We start from the raw sequence: 17,448 nt of genomic DNA, 5'->3' as shown, positions 1-17,448 counted from the left end.
TAGGGATCAAAGAGCTATGTTGGAAGCAGAGTGAGGTGGTAAGGCATTTATCTTTGGTATAAAGTTTAAATGGCTCCAAAAAAAACTCAGTAATTAAAGCCTGTGATATTTCAATTCACTCTTTCAAAATACCAGAATTAGTGCATAAAGTCCATGATAAAAAAATATCAAAATTTTAAGTAAAGAATAAAAGTAGCAGTCCTATAGAGTCATATTAGAGTCAGAAGCAATTGCCATTCTGTTCATCAGGGAGTATTTGCAATATTTTTAAATTATGCATTAAAAATTAGAATCTAAAAAAAACTAAATTCTATTAACCTTGATTACTAAGCTTTTTGGTATCTCCTTAAATGCTGTGAGACCTGGGATAGGCACCTCACTTTCCTCACCCTATTCCCCGTCCCATCAAACAGGTTAGAGTTGCGTGTCTGTGGTTCCCACTGACTTTATAAAATTAGACCAGATCAAGCAATAGCTCCTTTATCATCATCTTTCTAAACTTGAGAAGCTGGCCAAGTTCCATAGCTTAAGTTATCATTAATCCCACCCATGATCCTGCCAAATATATCATTCCTTGAAACACCCCTTTTTGGGAAAATACATTTTTCATGGCCAAATCAGTTTTGTAAGTGATCAATTGAACAGACCTGAACAGATATTACTTGAGAATGTCTAGGAAATATATGCCAGATGTACTAATGTATACCTACGTGCCAATTTATATTGTGAATCTCTGAGGTAGGTAGAGCCTTTAATATTTTCATATTTGAGCAAGAAAGCACCTTTTCAAGGATAATCCAACTAAGATATCCAGGGAAATACCTAGACAATCTTGGGGAAGAAATCTTAATAAACTCACTTGGAGAAGATGCACATAGCTTGTGAAAAGGTAAATTGATAATAGGCGTGCTGACACAACCTAAAAAATGGTGTCACAACAGAAAGTTGAAAATAGCTCACTTGCCACTCTGGGGGAAGAGAGTTTACTTTGCATGATTTAACATCCTCCTGTTAGATAGCACACTGCTTCATGTAGTAAAGAGTAGGAGAAATGTGAGTTACTGTTCACAACCCTTTTAGAGCTGATATATTTTCATTGACAGAAAAGTACCATTTTGCTAATTTCATTTTAACTTTCATAAAGAAGTCGTTTAGAGCTGAAAGATAGAGTCAGAGCTGGTTTTATAAGAAGGTGGGGAAATGAATTGAAATTGATTAATTTGAAAGCAAGGAAAAAGGTTTCTTTTTTAGTACTATAATGGCGAAATCCGATTCTCCGGTGAGGCAATGCAGGAGCTTCTTTTTGTTAGATATCAGCAGATCTGCAGTCTTAAAGTCTTAAAGACATCCCATTATAAAGAGTAGACAAAGTTTATTGGTTGCTTTCCATATGTCAGGCCCTGTGCTAAGCACTTACGTGGATTATCATTTTTAATACATGACAGTCCCATGAGGTAGAAACTGTAATTACCCCCATTTTACTCGAGAGGAAATTAGGTTCAGAGAGATTAAGTCACTTACCAAACTCACAAACCTAGTAAATGATGGAGTTTGGATCAGAAGCCAGGCCATCTGATTTGGGTCAGTTCAGAGCCATCAGAGGGTAGAACCTTAAACCTTTTGCCATCTAAGTATCAGCAGGCATTAAGTTGGCATCCAGCTGGCAGCAAGTTCATGTGGGAATACAAACCGTTCTGGCTGGGACCAACTTAACGTTATCTTGAAGAAAGGAAAGAGCAACCAAGGAGAATGGTGGCAGGACTACCAGCAATTGTATAATAGCTTCAGTCTTTTCCTAGGCACAGTAGTCAAAGCAAAGACAGGGACAAACTTGGGGGGACATGCTATGGCAGAGTTGTCATGGTAAGGGAACTACTTGGAAAACTAAAGATTAAATCTCTCTATACCACACTTATCCACAAACGTCCAGAGCAAGCAAGAAAGAAACGTAGAGGTGAATGATTCTCAAAACCTGACTGTGGCAGACATTAACTCTACTCCCAAAACCTATGTATCCTCCTCCACGATTCTCAGCTCCCTTCCAAGAGGGCCATGTGATGAGTCCTCACTGATGGATTTGGTAAAGATTTAAGAGCTGACGAGTGACCCTTCAGCTCTTCTCTTCATCTTCTGAGGATGTCCAAGAGGATATAGAGACAGAGAACAGAATTGTGGATACCAGGGACTAAGGAGTAGGGGAAATAGGGAGATGTTGGTCAAAAGATATAAAGTTTGAAGACGAATTAAGTTCTGGGGATCTAATGTGCAGCATGGTGATTACAGTAAGTAATACTGTATTGTACTCTTGAAAGTTGCTAAGAGAATAGATCTGAAATGTTCTTTCCATTAAAAAAAAGGTAATAATATGACATGATGGAGGTGCTTGGTAATTTAGAGTGGCTATCATATTATTATATGGAACTATCAAATCAACATATTGTACATCTTGAACATACATATCAATTATACCTCAATAAAACCAGAAAAAAAGAAAAGAAAAGAGGGTATCTTCTCTAGAGAGTCATCCAAGCAGTAGATTTTGTGAGCAAGAATAAACTTTAATATGAAAAGTTTCTGAGATTTCTTGGTTTATGTATTACCATGGCGTTACATTATCTTGTCCTGATAAATTCATGCTAGGAAGCATATAGAAAAATACAGATTAGAGGCCCACATGCCAAACTACTAAATCAGACTTTCAAAGATGGGATGTGAATCTCTGGCCTTACAAAGTGAGGGTACCCTAATGATTAGCAGCTTTTAAAAACACTGTTAGAAACACTGTTAGACTAGTCCCAATCAGATTTCCAATCTGTCTCCTCTCCAAACAAAACAAAACGAAAGCCAAAGATTGAAGCTGAGCTAGAACAGTACAGCAAGGAGCATGGGTCTGACCACCACTTGGGGGACTTACTGCTGGTGTGGCACTGGGCAAGTTATTTAACTTTTCTGATTCTACTTTTTCTCATCTGGAAATTACAGCTAAAAATAGCATCTCTTAGGGCGATGGAAATACTATCTTCTTGACTGGAGAATCGGATACACAGATGTATACATTTGCCAAAATGCATGAAATTATACAGCTAAGATATGAGCATCTCACCGAATGTAAGTTTTATAATAATAATAATAAGAAGAAAACGGTACATACTTGGCAGAGGCATGAGGATTAAGTCAGATAATCATGGAGACTACTTAGCATGAGGCCCAGCATCTTTTGGATGTCTGGCTACTATTAGAAAATAGTAGCTATTGTTATGCTTATATCATATGTTATGTATTATTTATTATGTATCATTATCAGAATATCTTCCAAAGTTATATATACCTAAAGCTATGGTTGATTTAGGAATCTGTGAGGAGAACTCAGACTTTCTTAGATTGTGACTTGTGCTCTCAAGGTGTATATTTTCATATTTTAAGTGCATAAATTCTCTGTTCCAAAAGCATTTCACAAAGCAAATTTCATACTTCTCTGTGAGTTTCTTACAGATTGTTTTTGATTCATACCTCAGCTTATCCATGACTTACAATTTTGCAAATGGTGCCTGCTCTAACACCCAGTATATATTTTGTTATGCCTTCACTATAATTAATCAAGCAAAAAATGAGTATTATATTTCCTAATGACAACTTTGTGCCTTGTGCCTGCAAAGAAAAACCTTGCCACAATGTTAATACATCTATATAGTCACCTGCATCAAAATGCACAATCCTTAATTCTAATTTCAAGCTTTAATTGCTATGGGCCATAAAAATAAAGGATTAAAAAAAAACACTTTCTGTAGGTTTTCTCTTTTAAAAATGCAATGTAGTATAATGATATGTGACACACAGTCAAAAGAAGATAAAGAATACCAAGCATTACAAATGCGTTTGGAAAAGACAGATTAAGTTGCTACAAATTTTAATTTACTGGAACCCAAGAAAGTACACTTAACAATGACAGACTTCAAGAATAAGGCAAACGTCTTTGTTGAAGGAAATGTGTGAAATGCGATATAGACTCTTTCTTCAAGAGGAACCCAAGAAATATCTGAGTCTTTATTGAGCTTCTATTCACTGCTAGAAATACTGGCAATGCAGAAATGAGAAGAGCAAGATTCCTCTCCTAAGAACCATACACTTCTTACTGGGAATGTTGTTGCCTTAGAGTTGGAATTTTGATAAGTTGTCAATCTTTTGTCTCCAGAACAAGGGACAATACCTAACAACAACACATTCTGAGATTAAAAACTATAAAATAAAATAAATGAGAAATATGATCATAACAAAAAAATAGCTCCTGGGCAGAGGGAAGATTCTGCTGTAGCAAAGTTGCTTGTGTCAACCTATTCGGAGAAAAGTGTAGCTATCAAAAGAGAAGTAGGAGATGAGACAGACAGATTTCCAATGTGTTTCAGCAAGGTGTGGCGGGGACATGCCCCTGTGGGCCCCTCTCCCCTCTGACAGGGCTGGTGCTATTGCAGAGCTGGCACAAAGGTTATGAGTCTGAGGTTGTTAGCAACCTGGGTGGGTCTTCCCTGAGGCATATTTCTTCATCTGTGAGACTCCCCCAAATCTATAATCATAACAGGTCCTTTTATGCAATTCTCGACACACACACATGCATGCACAACACGCACCTGTCTCAGACTTCTCATTTTTACCAACTTCATTAACATACTTAGTTTCTTATGAGTAGTTCATATAAGTTGACTTTCTTATAAGCAAACAGTAAACACATGTTGAGTATCTGCGATTTCCATTGAGTTTATATTTTCTTCGTTTAATCCTTGTAACAACCCCAAAAACTATTAAGCATTATCTCATAATTCTGTGTAATCCAAATGTCCTCTGCTCCTTCAGTTTGTAAGATGCAGGGAAAGTATTGCTTCACCGATGGTGACTCAGATTTGTAACTTACTCCCTTTTTAACAGTCTGCCCCCAAAACAATCCAGTGTCATGAAAGCATCAAACATGATAAAACTTACTGAAGGTGTTTGGCAGGAAAATAAAGAAGAAGACTTATATTGCATCTGTATGGAAAATATATCTCCATTAGACATTCATCTTCTCCATAGGCACCTCTCTGCTTGGGCACCAATAGTACCACCTGAAGTTGTGCAATGTAGCAAACCCAGTACAATTTAGATCTATCTTTACTCTGGCTTGACTCCCACTTTTTCACCTGTCAACCACTCAAGATGTTAAAGCATCTTGCAAAAAATTCTCCTGGAGCTATGCTGCCCTTGAAAAGACAATTTGGAAGCCATTTCTCTCCACTTGCATATGGTCTTGCTGCTCACCATCCATTCCAGACAGTATGTATTTCTTCAAAACACATATGGGGCTCCCCCTGGGAGAAATCCTGGTGCATGAAGTTGTCTTCATTGCCTTACAAGTAGTCAAGACTGTGAGATTCTGTTTTGTCCAGATCACCTCTGTTTAACATTGAGATAGCTGCAGTGTTAGGAAAATACAATAAATACCCTCATCAATCATCATTTCTGGGGTTCAGACAAGACTGATTTCTTAGAATTGCAAAGCTGAAGGTTCCAAGTTAGATCACACTGTACAGTCCCTTGAAGACCTCCAGTGGGCACTTCCCTATTGACTCTGCAATGTGCCATGGGCATTTCTCTCACTTGCACGTGCAAGAACAGACACAGAAGAAACCCAAAACTACAAGACAGAACATGATTCCAAATCTAATTTTGGGGATGCAGAGGGTAATTTCTATAGGAGCTTGAGAGAGAACCACAGAGATCCGAGAAGTGAATACAGACTTTGTAGTGGTGGTAGGCTTGAAAGATGGCTGGAGAATGTACAGCACATAAGGAGAACACCATACATGAAAAAATAGACACTTGTTCTATGCTTTCTATCTTTTTATCCCACTGATGCTAGCATGTTTGTCTGAACCAGCTCACCCAACTTGGATTTTTAAGTCTCTTGAGGAAGAGATTATCTCTGTCAAGTTGCTCAGAATCATTGTTTTCAGATATGTGCTTCATTTCATTATTCATGATATCCTGATGATATCCCCAAATCTTCCACTATCTTTGATTTCCAATCCTATTCAAGGTCTTTGACTTACCCTACCGAAGTCCCCCTTGATCTCTCTTTTTAAGATGTGTATGAGCCATACATATAAATTGATTGTTCTCATGCAACTGTGAAACAGCTTTTCCTATGAAGGGTGCAGTGGCCACAATATTAAACATATTCATCGGAGAAAGAGTCCAACAAATGAATCTGTCATTGAAAACTGCAATCTGTACAACCAGCAATGTATAGCTGGATACACAAGAAATTAGTACATTCTAGGAACAGAGTATCATCTTTTCCCAAAATAAATCTGCCTTAAGCCTAGGATTATTATCTGTTATTCCCCTCCTTTGGATTCCTCCCCTCTCCTCTTCTTTCTTCTCTTTTCTTCTCCCAGCCCCTTCTCTTAAAACAGAGACATAATTGATTTTGTGGTTGGGCACACATGGGCTTGAGCTGTACTATGTGGCTAACCATGCAGACGGTTTCACCTCCCAGAGCCTCAATTCCCTACAGCTGCAAAATGGGATTGATAACATCAACTATTCAGGACTGTGCAGGTTAAATGCCATGGCGCATGCAGAATGCAAAAGTTTAGCAGAGGAAATATATACCTGTTACACAATAACTATCCTGCATACAACACCTATTACATGACTATTAATAGTAATTATGGTTGGAGTGGTAGCAATATAGTACTTTCAACATTTTGTCTGAGGAATATGGTACTCTAGGTAGACTTAGTATAATGTCCATTAAAACTTAAAAGGGACCATGGTGGCCCTGTAACATTTTCTCCTGCCCACAGCAGAAGTCCCCTGTGAAACATGACCACATCTGCCAGGTGGACATACAGTCTAAGTTCCCACGCCTGAACTGAATGAAAGCTCTCTACTCCAAGGTACACAAGATCTAGGGGCAGAAACTTTTCTGGCCAGAAATCTTTCCACAGACTGAGAAGCATTCTTCTTCCCTCCCTGAAGCTTCTATCAGTCCCACTTTTGTACCTCCTTGGTCCAACCAAATTAATCTCATCACTATTCTTCATGACAAACCTTTAGATATTTGAACAAAGTGATCATGTCACCCTAGAGCATTCTCTTCTTCAAATTGTACACCCTCAAATCATTTTTCCGTGTGGCTCACATTCCAGGTCCTTCAATGCCCTGATTGTTAATGTGACACTCAGGACTGAAAACTCTAATAGTCTGTGGCAGAATATAGAGAGCAGAGAACCGTCATGGATCTGCACTGCGTGTTTATCAATGTGTTGTCCATCTTTTTGTGTTGAAACTTATCAAGTGTATGATTAGGTAAAGTATCCAGATCTGGGATGTGTATGTTGTATAAGTGTTTGCACAGGTAAGTTACATGTGTATTTGCATAAGCAGTCCTCCCGTCCTTCCCTCTCTCTCTCTGTCTCTATCCCTCTCTCAAAGATCCTTGTCAATAGATTTAATTTCACATGTATATGATGAGAATGAAATGAGTTTACATGTAAACTGCTTAAAAAGGTGCCTGATCCATCTACACACTAAATGAATGCTAGCTATTATTTTATCTTCACATGCACATATACAGTCCATTTGCCAAGAGCTATGGTAGTTGCTAGGGTGTTGTATATATCTGGGGATATGTATCCCCAAATTATTTATAAAATATGGCCCCTACCCTTAAAGAAATAAGTGTCTTGGGAGGATTTTTTTTTTAAGTGACCATTCAAGTACCATATCAGAATTAGGCACATGGAGCACAGAGCACAAAGGAAGGTTATTAAATTTAAATTGTTGGCAGGGGAGAGAGAGGGGCAAGGAGATTAGGAAAATATTTCTGGAGGATAGGACACCTGAGCATTTAATTTTCTAAGAATGAATTGGAATTAGCCAGGGCATAAAGGGGAAAGCTTGTTCTAAGCAGGGGAAATGGGGTAGACAAAGAGGATGATGCTATGGGCATTTGGAGACAGGCAGAGTTGGATAGGTTTCCATGCATTTGGCTTCAGAACACAGATGTATTATGAAATGTTAAATGTCCAGTTTACAGGAAGTTATTACCCATCAGACTGAATGCTCATCAGTTTACATCTGAGAAATACCAGGGTGCAGTGGAATGAGAAAGTTGCATCCCAGCTCCAGGATGTCTAAGCTGTATAAATTTGGGCAGGCTCCTATCACCTAGCATTACTGTTTCTTCATCAGGAATGTGGGTGCAATGAAACTTTGAATAATGTTGTGAAATGCTCACAAAAGGAAAGTAAAACATGTTTTTCATGGAAAAGCAATTACTGGGTGTTGGGCACGTGGGTAGGAAGTAAGGTGAGGAGGAAAGGGATGGAAAGGACTCACTGCTTTTTGTAGTTGGCTTTCTGCTTTGAAATCATATTTCCATTCAAGTGATGGTTTGGCTAAATCTCTCTATTCTTTCTACCAGGATCGTTTGTAAGTATACAGACTTTTAGCTGACAAAATAATCTTACTCCGTTTTATACATCTGCTACATTCAAAACTATTTTATCTGATGATTATTTTGATGTACATCTCCCAGTGTTTGCTTCTGTGACTCATCTGACTTACAGAAATTAGACTGTCTGTGTGCATTTTCCCACTTCCCTTGATGTAAGCAAAGCTATAGGAGGAGAGCACTTTAGACTGTAAATGCACATGGTAAATTTTGCTTCTTTTGATAAATATTTTTTAGTCAATCAAGAATTGCTTGTGCTAAAGATTAAATGATGACTGTATGTCACAGAGTAGAGAACGACTAATGCAATTTGGGCCAGTTAATGGATTCTGCTTTTACTCTGTTTTTCCTTCATATTCTATACCAAAATCTCTTTTGAGGAGCTGGCATGACATATGGGATATTTTTTTTTCCTTCTCTCTGTCCTCATCCTTCTAGGATTCCTTCTTCAAACATCTTCTTTGGCAGTAGAAGTAAAGGTTAGCACACATTAACTGAACACCTGCCATATGCCTGTGTGCTTGAGGTACAGTGATGAAGTATCAATAATTATTGGTCTGGCTCTATAGCATCTTACTATGCTGATGGACAGTGACTGTAATGGGGTATGTGGTGGGTACTTGATAATGGGGGGAATCTAGTAGCCATGATGTTGCTCATATGATTGTATATTAATGATACCATAATAATGAAAATAAATAAATTAATATATAAACTGGTTTTAAATGAAAAAATAAATTATTGGTCTCGAGATATCTCCTGCAGAGATGAGTGAGACAGGCCAGCATAGTGGATAATACATTGTGGCAAGATCAAATTATAGACAGGACTCTCTGTGAGCAGGGGAAGGTCAGGGGATGTGTTCCTGAAATGTTTGATCCCTTAGCCCTGTTTTGAAAAATGAAAGATAATGGGGGTGGGAGCAGGGAGTGGGAACAGAGGGAGGAAAATACTCACTGAGGAACCAGGCAATTGTCACCTTTCAAATTTAGCAATAATTCTCTAAAGTAGGTACAGATATTACTGTCATTTTACAGATGTGGAAACTGAGGCTCACAGAGGTAAAAGATTTGTCCACCTCAAGCAAGGGCCATTACTAGGATTCAAACATGGGCAGCTCAGTTCCCAAGCCCATTTCCTATGCCATGGGATCCTGTTCTCTCCCCTGATAGGAGCCGAGGACAAAATGAGGACGAGCAATGGTGTGGACATTTTAGGCAGGAAAGAGAGCAGGTTGCCATGAACAACGTGTTATTGGCAAATGGCCCTAAGTGGCAACATTAGGGGAACTGACCAGTGTCCACCCCGAGCTTGGGGACAACCTGAATGCCTTTGTGTGTCTTCTGGTCATTACCACTGCCCCATGTCCTATGACACCTGTGTCTCAGCACAGGAGTCCAACTGACATAGAATCAATACAGATGTATCATTTGGACATCATTTTGAAAAACTATGCCTGGATGGATCATAATCAGTTATCATGGGCTTCAAGAGAGAAACAGGAACAAAGAAGTCCATGGAGCAAACCTTCTCATTTTAGCCAAGAAGAAGTGACTCAGAGCAAGGTAAGTATTCGTCCAAAGTCAGAGTTCAGAACTCAGGGCTCCTGCTCAGAGCAGAGTGATTTCTATTTTTACGTAATGAATCATCAGGTGATGCTGTTTTCCTGATCCAGGAGGATATTTGTGGGCACAGGAAAGGAGAGCAGCCTAGTGCCCAAAATGGTTTCAAAAAACTGCAGATTGGAGAACCTTGCCTCCCACACCTGGTCACATATTTGTCATCCTCCTAGTCAATATAAGCACGTAGCTACCCAATTGCTTGTCTCAGTCATGGGAGGATGATCTTTGACATCTTACTCTCTCTCATCTACCGTAACCAATAAAGTCCTGCTTCCATTTACAAACACAGCTAGGCACACACTTTCTTCACTGCCATTACTACCAAACAAGCAGTCCCTTTCTCGTCATTAATTACAACAGTCTCCATACAAGCATTTCTGCTCTCAACAGCTCACAGCCATCATGCTCTATGTCAAGAAATACAATCAGATCGCTCCTGTTAAGAAAAAAATTCCACAACAGCCCACTGCCTTTGGGATATAATTCAGAATTCTTTCCTTACCCTACAAACCTCAGGATTATTTGTCTCTGTGTACTTCCCCAAAGCTTGTTAAACATCAGCCTAATGGATCTTTCTCAGGTTCATACTCATGGAAGGGTTGAAGATGAAAGACTGAAAGGGAGGAAGAGAGAGAGGGAGGGAAGGGAAATAGAAGCAGAGAAGGTAAGAGAAGGCTTACCTTCTCTTACATTCTCAAGAGAATGCCCCATCCCATTCTGCCTCAATGCCATTACACAGTCTATTCCTTCTATGGAATGTTCTCTCTCTACACCTATCCTAACTCTTCCGCATGTTTTAATTTTCAGTTTAAAAAAGAATACCTTTAAAGAAGGCCATAACTCACCTCTCCTTACCATGGTTTTCATATAAATTAGTCCCCCAGTTATGTCCCCTTACAGACTCTGAGCAATCAAATCACATTTAATTATTCATTTATTAGCAAACAGTTGGACTTTGAGTAAGCTGTTCAATTCTCTGAGCTTTACCATCCTCACCTATAAAATGGGAATAAGAATACATACTTTGTAGAATAGCTATAAGGATCACAATTAAAGCCCTTAATAAAACATTTTCTGAATCGCTATTTAAAGTAAAGGTGTTATTCTTAAATTCTACCCATAGCCCAGAACAATATTCTGTACAACGTGGAATCCATCACAGCCTAAGATCCAGAACTAAGGTGACTGTCAATCAAATCAAAATAGAGAGACTTTGGTGGAATATTGTGTCCAAGAAGAAAGCTCTTGAGCCAGCCATGTGTAATAATTCTGTTTGACCTATCTGTGCACTATAGAAACACCACTATTAGCTCGTAACCACCAAAGAAACAGCTGAACAGGGACAGGGTAACATACACAACTAGAAAAAACATTGAAATAGTCATAGCCCATGCTGTGTAAGTTCATCTAGCTTAAGCTGAGGACACTGAAGAAATACTTTTTTAAAAAAGCTTTCCCATTGGAAAGGGTGATTTCCACCTTTCCCTTCTCAGCACTGCTGGTTACTGTTTCAACATTCATGAAAATTGGAATACAGAGCTCTTTTAAACCTGTTGTTCAAATTGCAGACTATTTGCAAAGCAAGCCAGTACCAGTCTTGAATAACATTTCCAATGGTTCTCCCGGAGTGCAAACACATTTAAATGTGCCTTTTCACAAGTTTAAAAAAGGATGTAAATGTATGCACATACAAACATTGAAATAGCCTTCTGTGAGGCGTTTTAATAAGCCCATCTCTTAGTCCATACAGCAAGCAAACTAGAATTAGAAATGAGAATGTAGAACTGTCATTATGCATACCTGTAATTCATTTTAAGAAATTCGAATATTCAAGAAAAGTTGTCCATATACCACCATTTTGTAAATTAGATTATATTTTTAAAAGCACTAAAGGAGGTAGCAGTTTTAACAAGCTTTCATACGAAACTTTTGGTAAAGTGAAGAATCACTTTTTGTAATGTGAAAAACTGCCATCATTAAATTCACTTTGTAAACAGGGACACTTGCACCATGTTTAGATTCAAGCAGATGATCCATCTGCTCTTGGTTTTGGGATTCATTCATTCAGTTAGCGTTTTTCATGCATTTACTATTCATGTATTCACTTTGCAAATATTTACTGAGTGCTTACCATATGTCTGGCACAGTATTAGATGCTCTATGCACGAGGGAACAGGAGAGATGACATCCTTTGCCCTCCTGAAGCTTGTACCCTAGTGGAGCAAGATGACCAATAAAAACAGGTAAATAAAAGTAAATATACAATTCCAAGCAGCTATAAGTGTTATGTGCAAGAATAAAGCCACCTAAAGGGATGGAAAGTGATGGGCTGCCGGGGACTGAAGTGTTGAGTGGGTGTTTCCACTCATGGGAGAGCCAGGGAAGTCCTGGTTAAACAGACAATATGAGGAAGCAAGCCACGAGAATGACTAGGGGCAGGGTGCTTCGGGCAGGGGAAACAGCAAATGCAAATGTCTCAAATCTGGAGAATTCTATGTTTTACCTTCTAGGCTATGGAATGGAGGTGTGCCTGAGACCTGAGAACAGGTGTACCTGTTCTCAGCACCAGTAGGGGCAGGGAACGCTTGACCCTCAGAATCCAGATTTCTGTCCACCATGGAAAAGGATAGTTTCTCCAATTAGATCAACAAACATATCTTTTTTCCTTATAGCCTTCTCTTACCTTCTCTGCTTCTATTTCCCTTCCCTCCCTCTCTCTCTTCCTCCCTTTCAGTCTTTCATCTTCAACCCTTCCATGAGTATTTATTGCACACCTACTGTGTTCCAGGCACTTTGCCTAGGGATCTAATGGATGCCCTCTCCCTTGGGTGGAGAGGAAATTTCTCCCTTTTCCCCACAAACCCCCCAATCATATCAAGACTAGAATCTATGCATGAGCTCCTCTTCTGAAAGGCAGGCTAGTGGGACTACCTGTGAGCTAAACACACATAGGTTGGGATCCTAGCTCCAGTATTTACCAGTGGTATTATACTGGGCAGTGCGTACAATTTCCTTGTTGTTTCAAATTTCTCATCTGTAAAATAGAAATAATAATATATACTTTGAAGGAATATTTTGAGAATTTCTAGTTTTATATATAAGCTGGTGACTTATATATGCTTATATATTAATGTTTACATTATATCTTCCTCCTTTGTTCTTTTCCTAGTTGAGCCTCGAAGTAAAGGAAGGGCCTCACTACAAGGTTTAGTGTAAGACTAAACATCATCTCATTCTTTATTTCTTCTAATATTCACCATTATAGGATACAACCTAAGATGACTCAGATGAAGGAGTGCTGGAAACCTGATTCTGCCTGCAGGGGAATATATTAATGGCCCCAACTCTTCATCCTCCCCTGTATCCACACCCTTTACTATGCAACTGTAAAGTGTCTCCCACTATAGAAAACAGCTTAGCGTTCTCCACCCTTTCACTTTCAATTAGGTCATGCGATGTGCTCTGGCTAAAACAATGAGAGAGAAGAGTTTCCAGTTCTAAGTTTATACTTCGAGAGGGTGAACATATTTCTGTTTGATGTCCTGTGCAGCTCCTATCACCACGAGAATGCGTCCAGACTAGCCCCAGCGGGAGAATGAGAACTACAGGAAGCTGAGCTGAGTTGCTCCAGCCCAGTCTAGATCAGACAACCACAGCAACCCACAGATGTATGAGTAAATAATTGTTATTTTAAGCCACTGAGCCCTGGGGTCATTCATAACCTAGTATTATTGTGGTGATTTCGACTGATATATTGGCCTTAATACAATCGAAATATTTTGTAACATTATCAATTAATCAAATATGGACTTCCATATTTAATATACCAGGTGCTTGGGGGGGTGCAGACACAAACCAGAAGGGTATCCTCACCCTTGGGTAATTTACAGTCTGGGTGAGAGGGGGAAAAACAAAGAAATGCTACTGATAACGTTAGGAGAGAGCGTGTTTTGGAGGCAGGCAATGCCTACAGTCAGGGCTGAGCCTGAGATGACTGGTTGACTACTCTTAGTGGTGGGAAGGGGAATTGCACCTATGAGATGCTTTCTATTTTAAGGAAGAGTAGGACTTAAAAAATCCAGAAGGTCAGCTCTGTAAGGATCCTACCCAGAATTTATCTTGTGTCAGCTTCCATTTACAGCTAGGCTCAGAGAAAGAGAATGACTTACCCAAGATGACTCAGTGAATTGGTGGCAGATCTAGGACATGAACCCAAGGCCCCTGTGTCTGTGGTTGGCACATAAAATTCTGTATGACCCCAGGTAGGTCTTACAGTGTCTGTAAATTTTGAACTGACATAATATTCTCAGCCAGAAGTTTTATTACTAATACCATTTAAGATAAGATTAATCTCCATCATTATTATAATTCATACTCATAACATGACTCATTTCTTGCTCAGGGCACTTAAGGTATGATAATAATCTACTTCATAATTAATAACAGTAATTAATAACTTTCATTTATTGAGCCTCTACTCTAGGCACAGTGCTTACTGCTTTAAATATGTGGGCATATTTAATCCCTGCAACAATGCAGGCACAGATAATAAGCACCATAATGTGAAAACCATAGGCACTGTTTATAGAATTAGAAACTAGAGCTCATGGAGATAGTCTTTGACCGAAGTTGTACAGCTATTAAGTGGCAGAACCAGGCATCAGACCAGATCAAAGCCTGTGGCCTTCACACTTTTCTCAGCAGACCCAGGCATGGAAATCCCCACCTGAAGTTCTGCTTCAGAAATGCCATCCTCCTTCCATCTTTCTCAAAGTTCTCCCTCTGTCTAGGGAGGGCATGATTGGAGCCTGGTGCAATGATAAAACCCATCTCCCCACCTGGATCTTGCCTCACTTTTTATACCATTTACCAAAGGATGCCTCTAGAGCAGGAAGCTTTGAGAAGGCCTGGGGGATCCTGGAGCTTCTAAGTGGAAACAAGGAACTGACTCAGCAGGGCCTGGCTCTCTGCAGTCTGAGGGAAGCGCATCAAAGGGCTGAGAGCCTGGTACCTTTGATGCCCAAACCACCAGGAAATTATCAGCCTCATGCTGATGAGGACAAAGACAAGAAAAAGCCCACTGGGGCCTCATCTCTGTCTGGATTGGAAAAGGCAGGAAGCAGAAAGAGCTGTTTAATCCTGGCTCCAGAGCAACTGTGAACTCTGGCTTCCTCCTTTGAAGAAGAACAAGGTGAAGGAAAGGTGAGGCAAGTTAGGATAAACACCCAAACTTCTGGCTGCCTGGATGAACTCAATCTTTTAATTTAAGCTGTCAGTGGAGGTTTTTTTTTTTCCTCTTTTCCTTTTTTAATCTAAACTGTAATCACACAATACTCCACCCAAGCACTTGATATGGATTTCTAAGACAGATCCTAACATAGTCATAAAAAATCCCCTCTAAAATGTGCACTTTGTACTGTGTCTATGTGTAGGTGTGTTTAAAATGTCACGAACTGGAATACCTAACTCTAGTTCCCAGGAATTAATCACTTAGAAGAGTGAAAGGGGGGAATTAACTTGCTTTAACACTTAGAAGACTCTGGAGGAGTTGCCAAAATAGAACTCGCTGAATAGAAGTATGGTTATCTTTCCATAAAAACTAGAACACTTTTTGTGTTTTTTTTTTACATTTCATTTCTTTCTATCTAAAACTGCCTTGCAAAAAGTTTTCTCCCTGAGGCTCAACTGCAGGTCACAGACTCTAGAAATAAAGGTGTGGAAGGAAGTTTTGTGGATTTTTTGGGGGCCTTTTTAAAGTTACAATTTATGACTTTTAGTTAAATGTATAGATTTGTGCAACCATCACCATTATTCAACTTCAGAATATTTTCATCACCCAGTAAAGTTCCCACATCTCCCTATGTAGTCAATTCCTGTTCAAATCCTTAGCCAGGACAGCCACTGTTCTGCTTTCTGATTCTATAAATTTGCCTTTTCTGGACGTTTATATAAATAAAATCAAACAATATGTGGTTTTACATCGGGCATTTAGCATTTCTTAAGGTTCATTCATGATGTAACATGCATCAGTATTTCTTTTCTTTTTAATCCTTTATACTATTTCATTTTATGGATATACCACATCTTGTTTATCCACTCATGTTGGTAGACACAGGTTGTGGAAAGGAGCATTTACTGTGGCTCTACACTGGGTTCCATTTGATTCAGGTGTGCAATGTCTGTGGAAATCTACCAAATGATTTTTTGACTTTAGTTTTTAACTTGCTTTTTTAAAATGCACTAATGCTATCATTCATGAATGGGATGGTCTAAACAAACAAACAACCCAACTGCTGTCATTTGATAAATTCTGAACAGAAAAGCAGAGGGCAAACTGCAAGTAATGTTAAATTACATGTGACGAGGCTCATTCCTGGATGTGCCTCTAAAGCAGAATTACTAGAACATTCCTCATGGATCAAGAGATGTCTCGCCATGACTGATCTTAGACATTTCTCTGTATGTGCAGTTAGACTGACAGCGGCTTCACGGTCCCTTTATTCCCACGTGGAAAGGATGAGAAAATCCAGATAGTAAGTTAGTAGGCGAACGAGAGCAAAATTCAAGTATCTTCTGAGGTACAGTTGGGACCCTCTTTCCTTCTCTTCTGTGTCACTACATTTATGAGTGGAAATGGAGAGGTCAGAGCGCCCTGTCATCATTGCCATGCCCGCTTGGAGTGTGGGTACTTCCGGCGGCGGCGGCCTAGGTCACACTGCAAGTTCCAAGGCTCAGAGCCCAAGGAAGCGGCAGCTGAAAAGCCAGAACCAAAGAGGTTGGGAGAGGAGGCGGACCGTGGACCGGGGCTCTGAGGAGAGAAGCGGCCGGCACCGCGTCTCACTCACCTGCGCCCTCGGCAATAGCGCTCGGCCTCTTGGGCCGCGCGAAGCCCTCACACCGTCGTGCGTGCGGCGGGGCTGTGGGTGTCCGGGGCCCTGAGGCCTGTCACCTTGGAGGCGTCGGGTAGGTTAGGGCTGGGGAAGCAGAGGAGCAAGGGGGCTGGGCGACTGGAAACTTGTCTCCTCCCTCGGACGAGGAAAGGGTCCCTGAAAGGCCCGGCGTCGCGGAGGGCCGGGGAAACGCGGCCAGGGGCGGCGGGCGCCGCGGGGCTCCCGGTGGGGCTGCGCAGCGCGGGCGCGGGGCTGTGGTTCCCGGAGAGCGCGCCCCGCCCGCCGCCCCCGCGCACGCTGCCCGGCGCCGCGCGGACCCTGGGGCTGGGGGCCGGGAGCCTGCGGGCGGGGCTCGGCGCCCCCACCCCTTCCTCCGTCCTTTCCCGTTCGCGCACCGTCCGAGGCTTTCTCTCCCTTCTTCGGCCTCTTTTTCCGTTAACTCCTC

General features: G+C 40.5%; 1 long non-coding RNA gene across 1 annotated transcript; it reads right to left on the bottom strand.

The window, feature by feature from the left end:
• Positions 1 to 1,545: 1,545 nt before the first annotated feature.
• LOC118918598 (uncharacterized) lies at positions 1,546 to 17,216 on the bottom strand. The gene is made up of 4 exons (XR_005027207.2): positions 16,959 to 17,216; positions 13,092 to 13,147; positions 12,245 to 12,326; positions 1,546 to 1,719 (listed from the first exon to the last, which is right to left on the bottom strand). It is a non-coding gene; the product is annotated as an uncharacterized LOC118918598 (long non-coding RNA).
• Between the last annotated feature and the right edge of the window lie 232 nt (positions 17,217 to 17,448).

This window comes from Manis pentadactyla, chromosome 15 (assembly GCF_030020395.1).
Source record: "Manis pentadactyla isolate mManPen7 chromosome 15, mManPen7.hap1, whole genome shotgun sequence".
In the NCBI taxonomy this organism is placed as follows: domain Eukaryota; kingdom Metazoa; phylum Chordata; class Mammalia; order Pholidota; family Manidae; genus Manis; species Manis pentadactyla.
The sequence above is the reverse complement of the archived record's forward strand: the minus strand, read 5'-3'. Positions and strand labels throughout refer to the sequence as shown.